Source organism: Ambystoma mexicanum, chromosome 3p, assembly GCF_040938575.1.
Source record: "Ambystoma mexicanum isolate Mex_15411 chromosome 3p, UKY_AmexF1_1, whole genome shotgun sequence".
In the NCBI taxonomy this organism is placed as follows: Eukaryota; Metazoa; Chordata; class Amphibia; order Caudata; family Ambystomatidae; genus Ambystoma; species Ambystoma mexicanum.
This window is the reverse complement of record NC_090925.1, coordinates 1,244,155,552-1,244,170,224: the sequence shown is the minus strand read 5'-3', so window position 1 is coordinate 1,244,170,224 and position 14,673 is coordinate 1,244,155,552. Positions and strand designations below refer to the sequence as shown.

Below are 14,673 nucleotides of genomic sequence, written 5' to 3'. Positions count from 1 at the left end.
TCCAAAAGAGTTCCTTAGAGCTGGACGCTGCTCCAGAAATACGAAGATCATAATAATTTCTTTTGGCACAGACAATGGAAGATTTGTAGGCTTTGGCGGCCTGCACATAAATGAGTTTATCCCCATCAGACATGAATTCATCCCAATGTTTGAGTGCCATCTGAGCATTTTTTCTAAGGACTCTGGCGTAAACCATTTTTTTGTCAGGTAGTTTCGTAATTAAACGCAACTTTTCTGGCGCTAAGCTTTCCATGCTAATTCCAATGTTTTACAATAGACATTGGAAAGTTCTGCTGAATTAAGTTCAGCTAAGTCATTTGCCAAAGGTGCAGAAAAGGGAGCCATGGCTGCCGGGGTAAGCTTACAGATGTTTCTAAAAGTCACCTGGCACCCTTCTCTGGGGAATTTTTGTACTGGGAGGATGGTCATGTTCCAATCTAAAAGATGATGATCCGACCACGGGCATTGATTTTTATGTACATCCTCAATGCAAATGTTTTGAGATAGGACTCAATCCAGGGCTTTACCTTTTTCATGAATAGAGGAACTAATATGTTGTTCAAACCCATGGTCAGATAACAATGATTTCAATAGCATAGCTGGTGCATCCAAAAGGTTAAAATCCCCAAAATTGAAATCCCCTAAAATCATAGTTTTGGTATTAGGTTTTAACATAGGCGCTATAAAGTCACTACAATGTGTGACAAAATATTCAGAGCTGTGAGGTGGTCTATAGACAATCACAATATTGATGGTCGAATTAGGGTTAAGTTGATACTCAAGACTCAGTGATTGCACAAAAATCTATTTGTTGATCGAGAATATAATCTGCGACCTCAGTTGAATGTCTAAACAGGGATTTTACTTTACCCTTCATAATGCACCTCTTAATTTCACTGCATGTCATATCTAAATTATCAGATCTAGAGGTTATGGATATATCGATGTGATGAGACAGCTTACCTCAATGGCCCTTGGTCCATACCCGATATTTCATGCATAATTTGAACAGTATGAACAAGCTCGTCGGCTTTCTTTCTACATGTACTTGGGGGTTTGATAGATATGTTCTCAGAGACACTGATAATATTGTATTCCTGACTGTATGTGGTTATATCAGCCTCCATTTCACAACATGCCACCTTTCCCTGCACATGGGCTTTAAAAGCAACCTCATGGGGTGGGATAACAGAGCCAATGATAGGAAATGAAGTAGGAACTGTATGCTGTGGAAGAATAGAACTAAATACCCCACTATGCCTACCGGCATCGTCAGAGAAGTTACTAATGCTATGAGACTCAAAAGATGAACTCAGAAAGCAAGACCTGCGCGTGCTACTACATGCAGCAATGGGCATACTCCTACGTCCTGTCCCCTTTCCTCCATACTTATGGGACATTCCTCCGTCCTGTGGGACGTGACCGGAGCCCTTTGTAAAAAGCATCACATTTTTCAAAAATGTGTCCTTCCTCTCTTTTTACGAGGGGTACCGCACACGGCCGTAAGCCCGCCCTTCTTAGCTCCGCCCAGCGCATCGCCCATCAGTTCTTTTCTCCGCTCGTTCGGGACTGTACGCACTTGCATCTATGGAAGATTTTTTCCTTCCAGTTTCCTCCTCTCTGGCTTAGCGGTCGCGTGATAGTCTGTCAATGCCGTTTCAGCTAGACTTTCCAAATTGTTCTTCCTGTCAGCGACGCTTCGCTAGGGCGGATCCCCATCCTCTTTGCTTAGAGTGTTTGGGTCCGGACCGCCGGTGGGACTTGTGTTTTTATTGCGATTCCCTTTCGGTCCGGGTGCTTCAATGTCGTTTAGAGCGGTGGGAGGAGGTGTTTCACCATACTGCCCCGACGCATTTTCAAACTTTCATCGACGAGAAGAAGAAACATCCTGTGAGTTCTTTACTTTTTAGGGCACCCCTGCCGGGGGACCCCTTCCCTGGGTCTTCCCGGTCTGGGAGGAGCGTCAAAAGCTCTATTACTGGGGCTTGCCCTGAGGTGCCTTCCAGGCCTAAAAAGTGTACAGGAGTTTTCTCTGAGGGCCTCCGTAAGGGGCCTTTTGACATCGGATTACATTCTGAGGCCCCTCCTCTGGGGGCTGTTTGTGGGCCCAGTTCTACTGAGGCGTCGGGTACCGGAGCTTGCTTAGAGGTCTCCTTGACTGGAGCTTCCCGTAAAAACATCGGGGTACGCCCTGAAGCCTCGGTTGAGGTTGTTGATACCGAACGGAAGTTTGAGGCCCGATGTGAAGAGGCTTTTACCAGACCCGGGTCCGAGGTCTCTCGTTTAGAGGCTAAGGTGACCAACAATTCTGAGAGGCCTATTAAGGTCTTGTCAGTGAGGTGTGTTCCTCATCGTTTCCGCTCTTGTGGTTTTGAACTGTAATCCCTCCTTTACCGGCAATGTTGAGGTCCTTCCTTTGATGGCTAGTTTGGCTCTCAGCATGTCATAGAAACATCCTAGGCCACACAGTACCGGCTCGGCCGAGGTTCCTTGTGTTAAGGCTAAGATGAAGACCTCTGACCCACCTGTGGGGACCCCTGCCTCACTTCCACACGTGTCGCAGTTCTCCTCAGGAGCCTCCCAAAAGGGCAGCCGTTCCAGCCAAGACCATGGTGACCATTTTGGATACATCCCTTAAAACTATGCCATCGGCCCTAGGTGTAGGGGGTGGCTTTTCGGGTGAACATCGGTTTCCTTGTGCACATCCGTTTCATCCAGTTTATGAATGGAACGCTTGGATGCCCCTACCACACAATGTCTCACTTCCTGCGGCATCGGCGCCCTTAATTTATGTGGACACCAGTGGGGAAGGGCCCTCTTGGCAAGCCTCTCCCTTGTGTCCCTGGAATTACTCCGCTCATGAGAGGCCTCCTCCAGTCGCGCCTAAATCATCGGCGGAGGACGCCTTTTTTGCAAGTTTCAAAAACATATGCGTTCTGACCTCATGAAGGAGTACTTTCGAGGCTTGTTTAGGGAGATATGCCTGCCTGTGCCGTCGGTCCCAGCTGCGGTTCCTGTGGTTCTACCGGCGCCACCTTTACCAGCTGGGCCTCCCCTGACTCTTCCACCCCTGCCTCCGTTGTCCCCGGTAGACAAGGCCATTGTGGTGCCTGATGCGACTCAGCCTGATTCGCAGGACAGCGAAGACTAGCCCCGCTCTATCAGAGCCTTTCACGACCGGGTCCTGGACATGATGTGTCTGTTGGATGTTCCAGTGCCTGAGGCACCATCTCCGCAGGAGGGTGTGCTTTCGGGGGCTTTCACCTTGTCTCCTTCGGAGCGTACCAGCTTGTTCTTGCAGAAGGACGTTTTGGCCGAGGTCCGCAAAGTCTGGGAGAAACCACACTCTGACCTGTTTGTCAACAAGAAGATTGACGCGCTATAGGCTCCATTCTTCGGAAGAGGAGGACTTAGCGTGATATCCGCCCCCTTCCGCCACAGTAGTGGCTGCGGCCACTCTGCAATCCAGACCTTTGGCATCCTCTTCTACGACGGCTACACAGGTTCTGAGCAAAGAGGACAAGCTTCCCTTGGGAAGATTTTGACTCCCTTGGGAGGTAGATTTTCGCTAACGCAGCCCTGCAGCTGCGTCAAGCCAATGCAGAACTTGTGTTAGCAGGGGGTGAATATGAAAATTTGGAAAGGTCTGTTGGAGGTTGAGGAGTTTATACCCGCTGAAAAGCTTGAAGATTTCAAAGCAGGATTGTCGGATGCCCGGGTCCTTATGCTTGGCGTGGATACTTCTCGTCAGGCTTGGCTGCATGCCACCAAGTTCTCTAAGGAGGTGCAGGATAAGGTTTTGGACCTGCCTTTTGATGGCAAGGAGCTCTTTCATTCTACAACAGACGTGGAGCTGACCAAAACTAAGGACAGCACTCAGACCACCAAGTCCTTGTCTGTCCTGGTAAAACCACCTTTCAGGACGCAGAGATCGTTGTCGCAGCCTCGGCCTTCCTCTGGTTTCAGGGTTTTTTTAGATTTAAAATCCCGTAGGGTTGACACCCCTTTGGGAAATTCCTGCCAAAGGCAGCATCGGAGTCGCTTTTTCTCCCGCTCTTCAGCCTCCTCCTCAGATTCTGGTGGTGCTGCTACCGAGAAATCAGCTAAATGAGGGTTTTCTGTGCTCGCACGAGACCCCGGCGGGAGGATGCATTGCGTCTCTATGGGAGGTGTGGCAGTCCATCACCGAGGACTGCTGGGTCTTGTCAGTTGCTCGTGCGATTTTCCGCTTACCCTTTCCCCCTACCGCACCCTTCAATCCTCCTTTCCAGCCGTCGGGGTCGCTCTCCTTCAGAGCTGAGATTCAGAAGTTACTGGATCTCAGGGCGGTGGAACCCGTTCCTCTAGGGGAGCGAGAGGAGGGCTTCTATTCCCAGCTGTTTACAGTTCCCAAACCCAACAAGGGTGGCCTGCGCACCATCCTAGACCTTTCCCAGTTCAATCTCTCCCTCTACCCCAAGAGAAATTCAAAATGATCATGCCCTGTCAAAGTCCACTTTACAGAAGGGCGATTGGCTCAGCGTGGTGGACCTCCAGGATGCGTATATGCATATCCTGATCTGGAATCCGCATCAGAGATACCTACGGTTTTCCATGGGGGAGGAGCACTTCCAGTTCCGTGTGCTCCCTTTTTACCTCAGCTCGGCACCGCGTGTCTTTACGAAGATGATGTCGGTTATCGCAGCTTATCTTCGGCTACAGGGTATCCATGTGTATCCGTATTTGGACGATTGGGTGCTGTGCAGTCTTTGTCCGCTGAAAGCCTCGAGCAATCTTCAGTCTCTCCTCCAGCTCCTGTTTCACCTTGGGCTGTCGGTGAACTGGCGGAAATCTTCCATGGTGGTCTCTCAGGACTTGACTTTCCTGGGTTTTCGTTGGAACACGATCAACTGCAGAGTTTACCTGACCGGGGACAGAATGGCAGATCTGTTGGCCACGTGTCAGATGTTTGCAGAGGCTTCTGGGCCTCATGGCCTCGTGCGTATTGGCTCTTCCCCTTGCTCTGCTCAAGATGAGGCGGATGCAGATGGCTCTTCGGAGTTCTTGGCGTCAGGCTGTGGATCCGGACTCCAAGATAATATCGATTCCGGCTTTCATGAGAGTGGACCTGGTGTGGTGGTCGTCTCTCAGCAACCTGTCAGTGGGTGCGGGTTGCCAAAACCCTGCTGCGATGGTGACAATCACGATGGACTCCTCCCTTCTGAGGTGGGGTGCAACGTTGGATCTTCTCCAGGTCTCCGACCTCTGGTCACCCCTAGACAAGTTCCTTGAAATAATTCATCTGGAGCTTCTGGCGATCTTCCTGGCACTCAAGGCGTTCAGGCCAGTCATTGCCAACCAAGTGGTTCGTGTCTGCACGGACAATGTGGTGTCCATGTTTTACATCAACAAGCAGGGGGGCACCAAGTCTGCTCCTCTTGTGGATCTGGCCATTCAGATTTGGGAATGGGCGGTTCGGCATGGTGTCTGGCTGGTGGCAGTACACATCCCAGGCCAACTGAATGTCATGGCAGATGCCCTCAGCCGACAAACAATGGTCAGCTACGAGTGGGAATTGAAAGCGGAGGTCCTCTTACAGATTTTCCTGTGTTGGGGCACTCCGGAAGTGGACCTCTTCGCAACACCGGCAAACAAGAAACTTCCTCTGTATGCCTCCAGAAATGGCCTGGGAGCATACTCTCTGGGAGATGCTCTCCAAATTCCTTGGCTCAACATGAGGGCCTATGCTTTTCCGCCTCTGCCTCTGATTCATCGGATGATATGCAAGCTGAAGAACACAGTGAACTGTTCTCTTCTGCTCATAGCTCTGTGGTGGCCGGCCAGGTTCTGGGTTTCAGAGCTTCTACATCTGTCGGTGTATGCACCGATCAGGCTTCCGCTAGTTCCCAATCTGCTTCACCAGAGAGATCGGCAGCTGTGGCACCCCTCCCCACAGTCTTTCAGCTTGGCGGCATGGTGCCCGAGTTCAGATCTTTAGAACATCTCAACCTGTCTGCTGACAACATGCATATTATTCAGGCAGCCAGGAAGCCCTCGACGAGGTCTCAGTATAAGAGCAAGTGGCTTCGGTTCTGTCACTGGTGCTTAGCCAAACAGTTGGACCCCAGGGTGGCTACGATTGACACAGTCCTGTCCTTCGTCGCTCATCTAGCAGAGTCGGGCATTCATGTCTTGTCATTCAGGACTTATCTTTTGGCTGTGGCTGCCTACCTATCCATAGACCAGTGCTCTTTCTCACTGTCAAATCCAGTGATTAAACGGCACTTTGAGGGTCTAATGCGTCTTTTCCCTCCTGTTCGCAAACCGCATCCGACGTGGGATCTGAACGTGGTTCTTACGGCCTTGTGCCATAAGCCTTTTGAACCAATGGCTACGGTAGATCTTAAGCACCTTTCGTGGAAGGTGGCTTTCTTGGTCGCCGTTACCTCGGCAAGGCGTGTGAGTGAGCTCCAAGCTTTGTCGATGGAGCATCCCTTCTTGGTTTTCCTAGGACAAATCTTCTTTCTTACCAAAGGTGGTTTCCGATTTCCATCTAAATCAGTCAATCTCACTGCCTGTCTTCTATCCAAACCCGGCTCCGGAAGCTGAGAGGCTTTTGCATTGCCTGGATGTTAGAAGAGCTCTTACATTCTATCTGGACAGAACCTCTGAACTTAGGAGTCCTTCTCAACTTTTGGTGACCTTTGGTAATCCGCAAGGCAAGCAGGCCTCCAAAGCGACTATCTCCAGATGGATTGCTGCCTGTATTACGGAGTCTTACACTATTCAGGGTCTAGCGCCTGCTAGAGGGATTCATGCACATCTGATACTGGGCAAGGCAGCTGCTGTTGCCTTTCAAAAGTATGTCCCTTGGGAGACCATCGCGAAAGCGGCTACTTGGGCCTCCCTATCACTTTTTTGTAAACATTACAGCTTGGATTTGAGCTCCAGATCTGATACTCAGTTTGGCCAGGCTGTGCTGAAAAACCTTTTTCAGTAAAGGGGTTTCCCTCCACCCATAGTTCCTGTGAGGAGTGCTTGGGAATCTCCCATAAGTATGGAGGAAAGGGGACGGGACGTAGGAGTATAACCAGGTTACTCACCATAGTGACCACCCTACTCCTAGTCCATAGTCCCCTTTCCGCCATACGCTCGCCCGCTGTCCCCTCTAATAAGGTTCCTCTATTATTGCTTAAACGTCTCTGACCTGGCGATAGAAAAGGACTGATGGGCGATGCGCTGGGCGGAGCTAAGAAGGGTGGGGTTACGGCCGCGTGCTGTGCCCCGCGTAAAAAGAGAGGAAGGACACATTTTAGAAAAATTTGGTGCTTTTTACAAAGTGCTCCGGTCCCGTCCTACAGGACGGAGGAATGTCCCATAAGTATGGTGGAAAGGGGACTATGGATTAGGAGTAAGGTGGTCACTATGGTGAGTAACCTGGTTATACTCTTCATCTGAGTTCAACTAGTCAATAGGGCTGTTTCCAATATAGTATGGCTCCTCTGACATGGAGCTGAGACGCTATTTACTTTAAGTTTTATACGTGCAGCATTTATAGCCTCCAAGACTTCCATAATGCCCATAAATGGTACGATAACGGCAAATTCATGTTAATATTATGAAACAGTTAGGCGGAACACATATAGGTATAGGCAATACAATAAGAAAATCTGGATGATAATTGCTCATGCAAACCCTAAAGAGCCACTCCTGAAGAATACTGTGCAGACAGGTTTAGCAGAGCTATGAGGTGTCCAGTAAACCTGCTAACAAAATAGTATATACGTATTACAATACTCACAGCACAAACAACTTCAAAAGCAGGGAGCAACAGGTGTATCCAACCTGGCCACTCTGTGCACAAACTGGCCCGTTAGTTCCAGGCGCGATCTCGCCTGTGTTCAGGAATAAATTCTGAGCCCAGAACTACAGTATGCTGGGAATTGTGGTTCCCAGGTCTCGGAGCGTGCAGAGACTCCAAGAGCTCTGTTTTAACTCGCCCGAGTTAGAATGTAACAAGCCATAAGAATATGGATCAAACAAACTGTGCAAACTATGCAAATAGCAGTTTAAAACAGCTGATAAGCAAACTGTGCAAATATCAATTTAAAACAGATGATTAGCAGACTGTGCAAATAGCAACTTGGAGCAGCTAATAAGTAGGCACACGCAAGAATGAAAGATAACAAGGTTGAAAGTAGTAAATAAAGGGAAATGATGACAACAGCTCATGTTAGTGCAATCAATTTGGCAGGGACGAGGAAACCTGTGGGAGGAGTTGGTCAGTGGCAGCGCCCAAATGGTGGGTCTGGAGAGAGTGGGTTCGGCTGAGGTCGAAGCCAGCAGCCAGGTAGAACCTGGTGAGTACATGAGTGAATGATGGGCCCATTGCAGAACAACCGTGATGGCATGTGCACATACACAAATTTCCATGCATCCAGGCGACATCACCCCTGACAATGCATGACCCATCCATGTGACATGGCAGGCCATAACAACATGAGTCATTGAAGCCGTGATCTCCCTTACATTCCAACCAAGCAGGATGACGAGGGCATGGCATCCACCATTGAAGTGCAAGGAACAAGGACTGATGCACTTCTGCATTGCACATCACAGCCACCCCTTGCCCGCACACTGGTCACCCATGTACGGACACCACAGCAAGCATGTTACCAAACACGTAGCGCATGTCAAGCAAATAACACCACTGGACGCGTGGCTCAGATGAATAACCACTGCAACTGACTAGTAGCTGCAAGGCCCACATGCAGACAATGATGTCCACCCTCATGTGAACATGACTCCACCACAACTAGCAGGGCACCCCTCAGCGGACAATACTACAGGATACACAAGGAACATCCATCCTACCCTTCATGTGCACACATGACCTTGTAGGTCAGTGATGTCCATGACTGCACGGTCCAACCCATTTACGGGCTGACACCGAACATATGCACGCACATCAATCAATGTAGTACACTGCCACACTGTCAGTCACATGAAGCATGACCCCCTGGAGGACTAGCACCCTATGATCCCATAGTACACGCGACAGTACATGACAACTCACCATAAACATTTCCATCAAGCTATTGACGCACATTGTCATGTCTCCCAAAAGACACACAAGACACCTAGAACCCCTCTTAAGGTGCCGGTACCTCGGCAAAACCAGCACAACAGGTGCCACAAAGGCCACAGACCTTGCCTCGGCCAGGAGTGGGAGTGTACCCCCCAAGAAAAGATCCAATGCAACAGTGCTGTCCACCTCTATGGCCACTGGCACACCGGACACAATTGAGTGGCCTACTCGGGCCATTGGTGAGTCTGCAGCTCCACCCGCAACATGCCCCCCCCCACCACCGATAGGGACACAGGAGAACCACACACAGGCCAGTGGGGACAACAGCGAGGCATGTGCCCAGCCTACTGCAACCGCTGCCAATGTGCCATCTGAGTCATCCTCTTCCACCTCCAGTCCGCCACATTCAGCTGTGAGAACATTTTCACCAAATCCTCCCCCCTGTGCAGCCTCTTGCCCATGCAGTCTTCCCTCTCCCCCTTGTCATCTCGCCATGCCCTCCACATCCAGAAAGACAGTGACTCAGATGACCAGGCAGAGCAGCCAGGCCGTGCATCCCGCAATGTGCGTCTGGGCCCATGACAATCTCCACAGCCAGTGCTGGGCCCCACACTGCAGACCATTTGGGAGCGGCTAGAGTGCATTGAGGAACGGCAGGCGGAAATGCGTGCCATGGCCCATCATCAATTTGGCCATTAACAAGCCATGTGTGAAGGTATCCAAGCGGCCGCAAGGCGGGTGTCCAGCTCCATTGATCGGTTGTGCCGGAGTACAGTGCATAGCAATGCAAGCAACAGCCTCCTCAGCCAGAGTGTAAGGGAGCCAGATCTCGGCCTCACATGAGACCATGGGCAGGGGAATCAATGTGGCCATGGAACACCTCTGGGGCAGTCCGCCAGTCAGTTCGGTGTCTGCTACCCTTACTGAGGGGTCACTGGCCAGCATGCTGCACATGTGCTCACAACTCCGTGCGTTCTGTGCTCCCATGCTTGAGCAAAATAGTGGACAAAAGGAAGCACTAGTGTGCAGCACATGGGACAGACTGAGGGTGTGGGGTGGGCGATGGAGTTGGGAATCGGGGTGTGGGATGGGTGATGGAGGTGGGGATCAGGTTAGTTAATCTGAAAATAAATCACTGAGTCTTGATAATTTGTACAGTATTTATTCCATGGTGGTGGAATATGTGTCGGTGAATCTTCAGTGACGTCAGAGGTGCATATGTGCTAAGTCAAAACAAATTGTCTATGAGGTACTGGCGGACCATTCGTCCCTCCCTTATCTCCCCACGTATGTCCAGAGGTGCCATGTGTTCACCTGCAACGTCTTCCTCATCAGAACCAGGGGAGAATGCTCCTCATCTGTATGCATTTGCATGTTCCTTCGTATTGCACCACACAGCACATATGGCTACAATTTTACCAACTTTCTCAGGGCTAAACATGAGGGCACCACCTGTGTGGTGGAGGCATCAGAATCTGGCGTTCAGCAATTCGAAGGTGCGCTCAATGCATGTTCTGGTCCTCCTCTAGGCTTCATTATAGGCAGCCTCCTTTGGTGTACCAGGGAACCTCACAGGTGTCATCAGCCAGGCTAACTGCAGATATCCTGAATCACCTGCAAAACATTTAACGTACAGTGTGAGACATGGAGGTTTGTGTGTCGAGGTACATTTTTATGGGCCTGTGTGTGCTTATCTGTGGATGACATACCTTGCATCCTGTGCAGTGGGTGGGCATTGTCCTACAGAGTGCACATTCAGTCATTCACAGTGTATGCAACATCATTCATCATGTATTTGTCTATGTGCTGACGTCACCCTTGCAGTTGTGGCTATAGAAATGGGCATAGGCCATATAGCGCCCTATGACCATGCATTGTCAGGGAATGGCTTTGACAGGTGTCTTATAGCATGCCAGGATGTCCTGTGGATTCATCTGAGTTCAATATGTGTACTTGGATAAGTCAGTCATGGCTCATCGCCTGTTCATTGCTTTATTGAAGATGCATCATGGGACTTGTAGTTGTGTCACATTACTCCTCATTCCGATCCACATGTGAGTCCCAGTGCTATGTCTTTGTCAGATTGATTACTACTAACCCACAAGCCAGATCAGCTGTCTTCTGTGTGTGTTCATGTACGCGGGTAGTGTGCTGTTCCTCAGTATCATGGCATCATGTGTGGCACCAGGATATCGGACGCAGCAGTGGCTAATTGTGAGGTCTGCATCACATGTCATTTGGACATTCATGGAATGGTACTGTTTCCTGTTCCGTCATGCCTGCTCCATTGCCTGGGGGGAAACCAATGCCACATGCGTGCAATCCAATGCTGTTATGGGTTTGGGGAAATGGGCAATGGTGTAGAAACGTGCCTTTGAGGAATGCACCTCCACCTGGGTGGTGGGCGTGGAGATGTGCTGATGGGCATGCCTCATGAGCACATCCAGGACTTGTTCCAGCACCTTTGAGAAAGTTAGCTGGGACATCGCATGCAGCGTCCCAACAGTTTGCTGGAATACGCCTGTGGCACAGAAGTGTAGGGCGGACACAAGCTTTAGCAGGGTGGGCCAGGGGGTGCAGGGGTGGCAGTTTTGATTGCAATAGTACTCTGGAGATCAGCCTGGATCAGGGTGAGCAGGTCTGTGATGGTCAGACAGTCCAAACGGTAGAGTGTCACTAATTGATTGTCCGTCAGTGTCCAAGGGGATGGTGTTGTGTGGGTGCCCTCCGCAGCACACGTCTCCTGTGCCTTTATGGTGCCTGTGTCCTTCCCTGCTGGTGTAGCTGGATGAATAGTATCAGGTTGTGGCTACCATAATCGGCATCTACTTGTGGCTGCATGTTGCTTGGATGTGTGTTTGAGGAAGGTGTGGGCCTTATATACTCCTTCTGAGTGGATCTGTTGCACCTGTGCCTTTATTTCTATTACCTGTATTAATTTACCTCTGCCTTCTCTGTGGAGTTAACTGCACTGTGTTTTTGGCTGAATTACCGCAGATTTTTGGTGGTAATTCCACATAATTTACACTCATAATACAGCAGAAATAATTTTTTTAGTTTTCACGATAATTCCGCCAATGGAATTAGCTTTAGTGCTAATTCCGCAAGTTCTATGAGAAATTACCTACCAATGGTGGTAATACTGCTGGTGGTAATTACGCTTGTGGAATTAGCACGAATTTTCGGGTGAGCATAATTCGGCGTAGAGGTAAAAGTGGCAGTAATGGATTTACCACCAATTTTACCACTTACCACCATGCACTTAATGAGGCCCATTGTGTGATACGGTCACATGTTTATAGTAACTATTTCACACGCACACACCTGTGCAGTGCTTGTTATGATATGTGATGTGTAGAAAATTTGAAGCTCCACAAAAAAACAAAACATTTTTTGCATGTGTCAAATAAGCACACATCCAGAAAATAGGAGACAGTTTTAAACTTTCTCTATATGGCTGTGGTTTCGTTGTCCTCAAAGATTGCACAGACTTGGGTAGGTATCTTGGAAGTTTGTGGGCTTCATAAGAAAAAGCAACCTTCACTTCGTACCATTCAAGCATGAACACATACAAAGACCTCCCTTGAAAATGCTCTGCTGAAAACAGTGTGTTAAGTGTGTGCTAAGAGGTCAATTTCTGGCCAGTGTGCTGAATTATTGTGAGGAATGGTTTACGGTAACCTGTCCATCACATATGTGATGTGGTCATGTGGTGGGTCGGCAACTTTCTGCAGTTGTGCATTGTAACAAATAAAGGGGGTGGTCCTGCAACACGCCAGTGCACGCCGGGATCCCGATACGTGAGGCCCTGTGTCTGAGTGTTTCTTCCAGTGACGGGTGGGACAAGACCTACGTGCGGGGATCCTAGGGCAACACAGGTCACAACATTGGCGACGAGGATGCAGCTGGGCAGGGGGAAGGTGCTCTGATGCTAATCACATCTCTGACAACCTAATCCGACGCCTGTCAGGTGTATCGATCACAGTAAGGCAATTGCTGCTATTTTGAAGTTCCAATGGCAGCGGCACCACACGTGGAGTGCTTGTGCGCTGTCTGGGCAATTTTTGGAACCCACAAGGGCCACAAACCATACGCAGGGCCACAAGGGCCCTTTAGAAAAGAGATAATACAAGAAAAGGAAGGTGAGACCTTTTCCTTGTTCTTCCATGTCTTCCATTTTTGTCTGCAATCAATGATTTTTCAGCCACACTGAAGTGCTATCTGGAAGGGCGGACGTATCTCGCATCAGGGCGTAGTCTCCGGGAAGGGGCAGAGTGTGAACATGACGGGAAGTCCCAGAAGTGCGCCAGTGGGTGCGAATTGCGGCCTTCTTTCGCAAAGAAGGTGCCTGTGCAGTTTGCAAGCATGAGGGTGACCTTCAGGCAGGGAGCGGGTCAGGATGTGGCAAGGCCCCCTCTGGCGAAAAGGACACCACGCCAACAAAAGACACTGTCCCTGATGCCGGAATTTGACACTTCAGGCAACCCCTCGAAGCTGGGACCGAAATGGCTGCTCTGGATAGAGAAGTTGGACATGTATTTTAGAGCGACTGGCGAAACAGATGATAAGGCCAAAATTGCAACCTTCATATACTCCGCTGGATCAGAGCTTCACAGAATTTTCTAGTCCCTCACTCCCATCGACAACTCCTATCAGGCAGAAAAGGAAGCCTCAAAGAACACTTCTTGCCGCTAGCTAATCAAGACTATGCAAGGTTTGTCATGTGTAGCGAGAAACAAAAGGAGGAGGAATTCCTGGACCAGTTCTATGGCAGGCTTCCACACTTGGCAAGTATGTGTGCATTGGAGAATGAGGATGGTATGGTGAGAAACCAATTGATACAAGGGTACACCTCAGGGAAGCTGCGCCGACAAGTGCTGCGTGAGCCTGTTTTGTCGTTGGTCCACATTTTGGAAATGGGCAGATCCGCGCAACTAAGATGGATGGTGAGATTCATTCTCTGAAAGGGGAGGACGCCTGCGCAATAGGGCGCCCGCAAAGTGCTGGTTGGTCAAGGCGAGATGGCCCACAAGGTGAACTGAAACACCCCTGCCATGCCCCAAATGTGGCTATGACCTTCCGCATGCAGGGGAATGCCTAGCGAAAGGGAGAGTGTGCGGACACTGTAGAGGAGAAGGTCATTTCGCACATATGTGTAAATCCCCCACACCAGTGACTATTCCCAGAGGGCCCAGCAGGACACCCAGGGACACGGTACAGCGACAGAGGCAGGTTATGGTTGTTGAGAAGGTAGCGCCGAGTCATGATCTGGCAGAAGAGGAAGAGGAGGAAGAAGAGATATTTTTCATCTCAAGTATAGACTCCATAAAGAAGAAGAGATCGCCCATGTGCACAGTCTCAGTGGATGGTACAAAGACACCAGTACTCGTGGACACTGGGGCGTCGGTGTGTGTGTTGTCGAACCGTCACTACGAAGCACTCCCGGGCCTCCAACGCTCTTGAAACCCCAGCGAAAATATTCACTTTTGGCGGCACCCAACCAATACCTGTAAGATGCATGTTCATTACCAAAGTGGCCTATGAAGAGAAGGAAATTAGGGCCAAGTTCTTTGTCACAGACAAAAGCACTCACTCTTTACTGAACA

At 49.7% G+C, this 14,673-nt stretch overlaps 1 protein-coding gene across 3 annotated transcripts in view; it reads left to right on the top strand.

The window, feature by feature from the left end:
- GRIN2B (glutamate ionotropic receptor NMDA type subunit 2B) overlaps positions 1-14,673 on the top strand; it is a 1,810,086-nt gene that overhangs the window by 981,891 nt on the left and 813,522 nt on the right. The window lies entirely within an intron of this gene.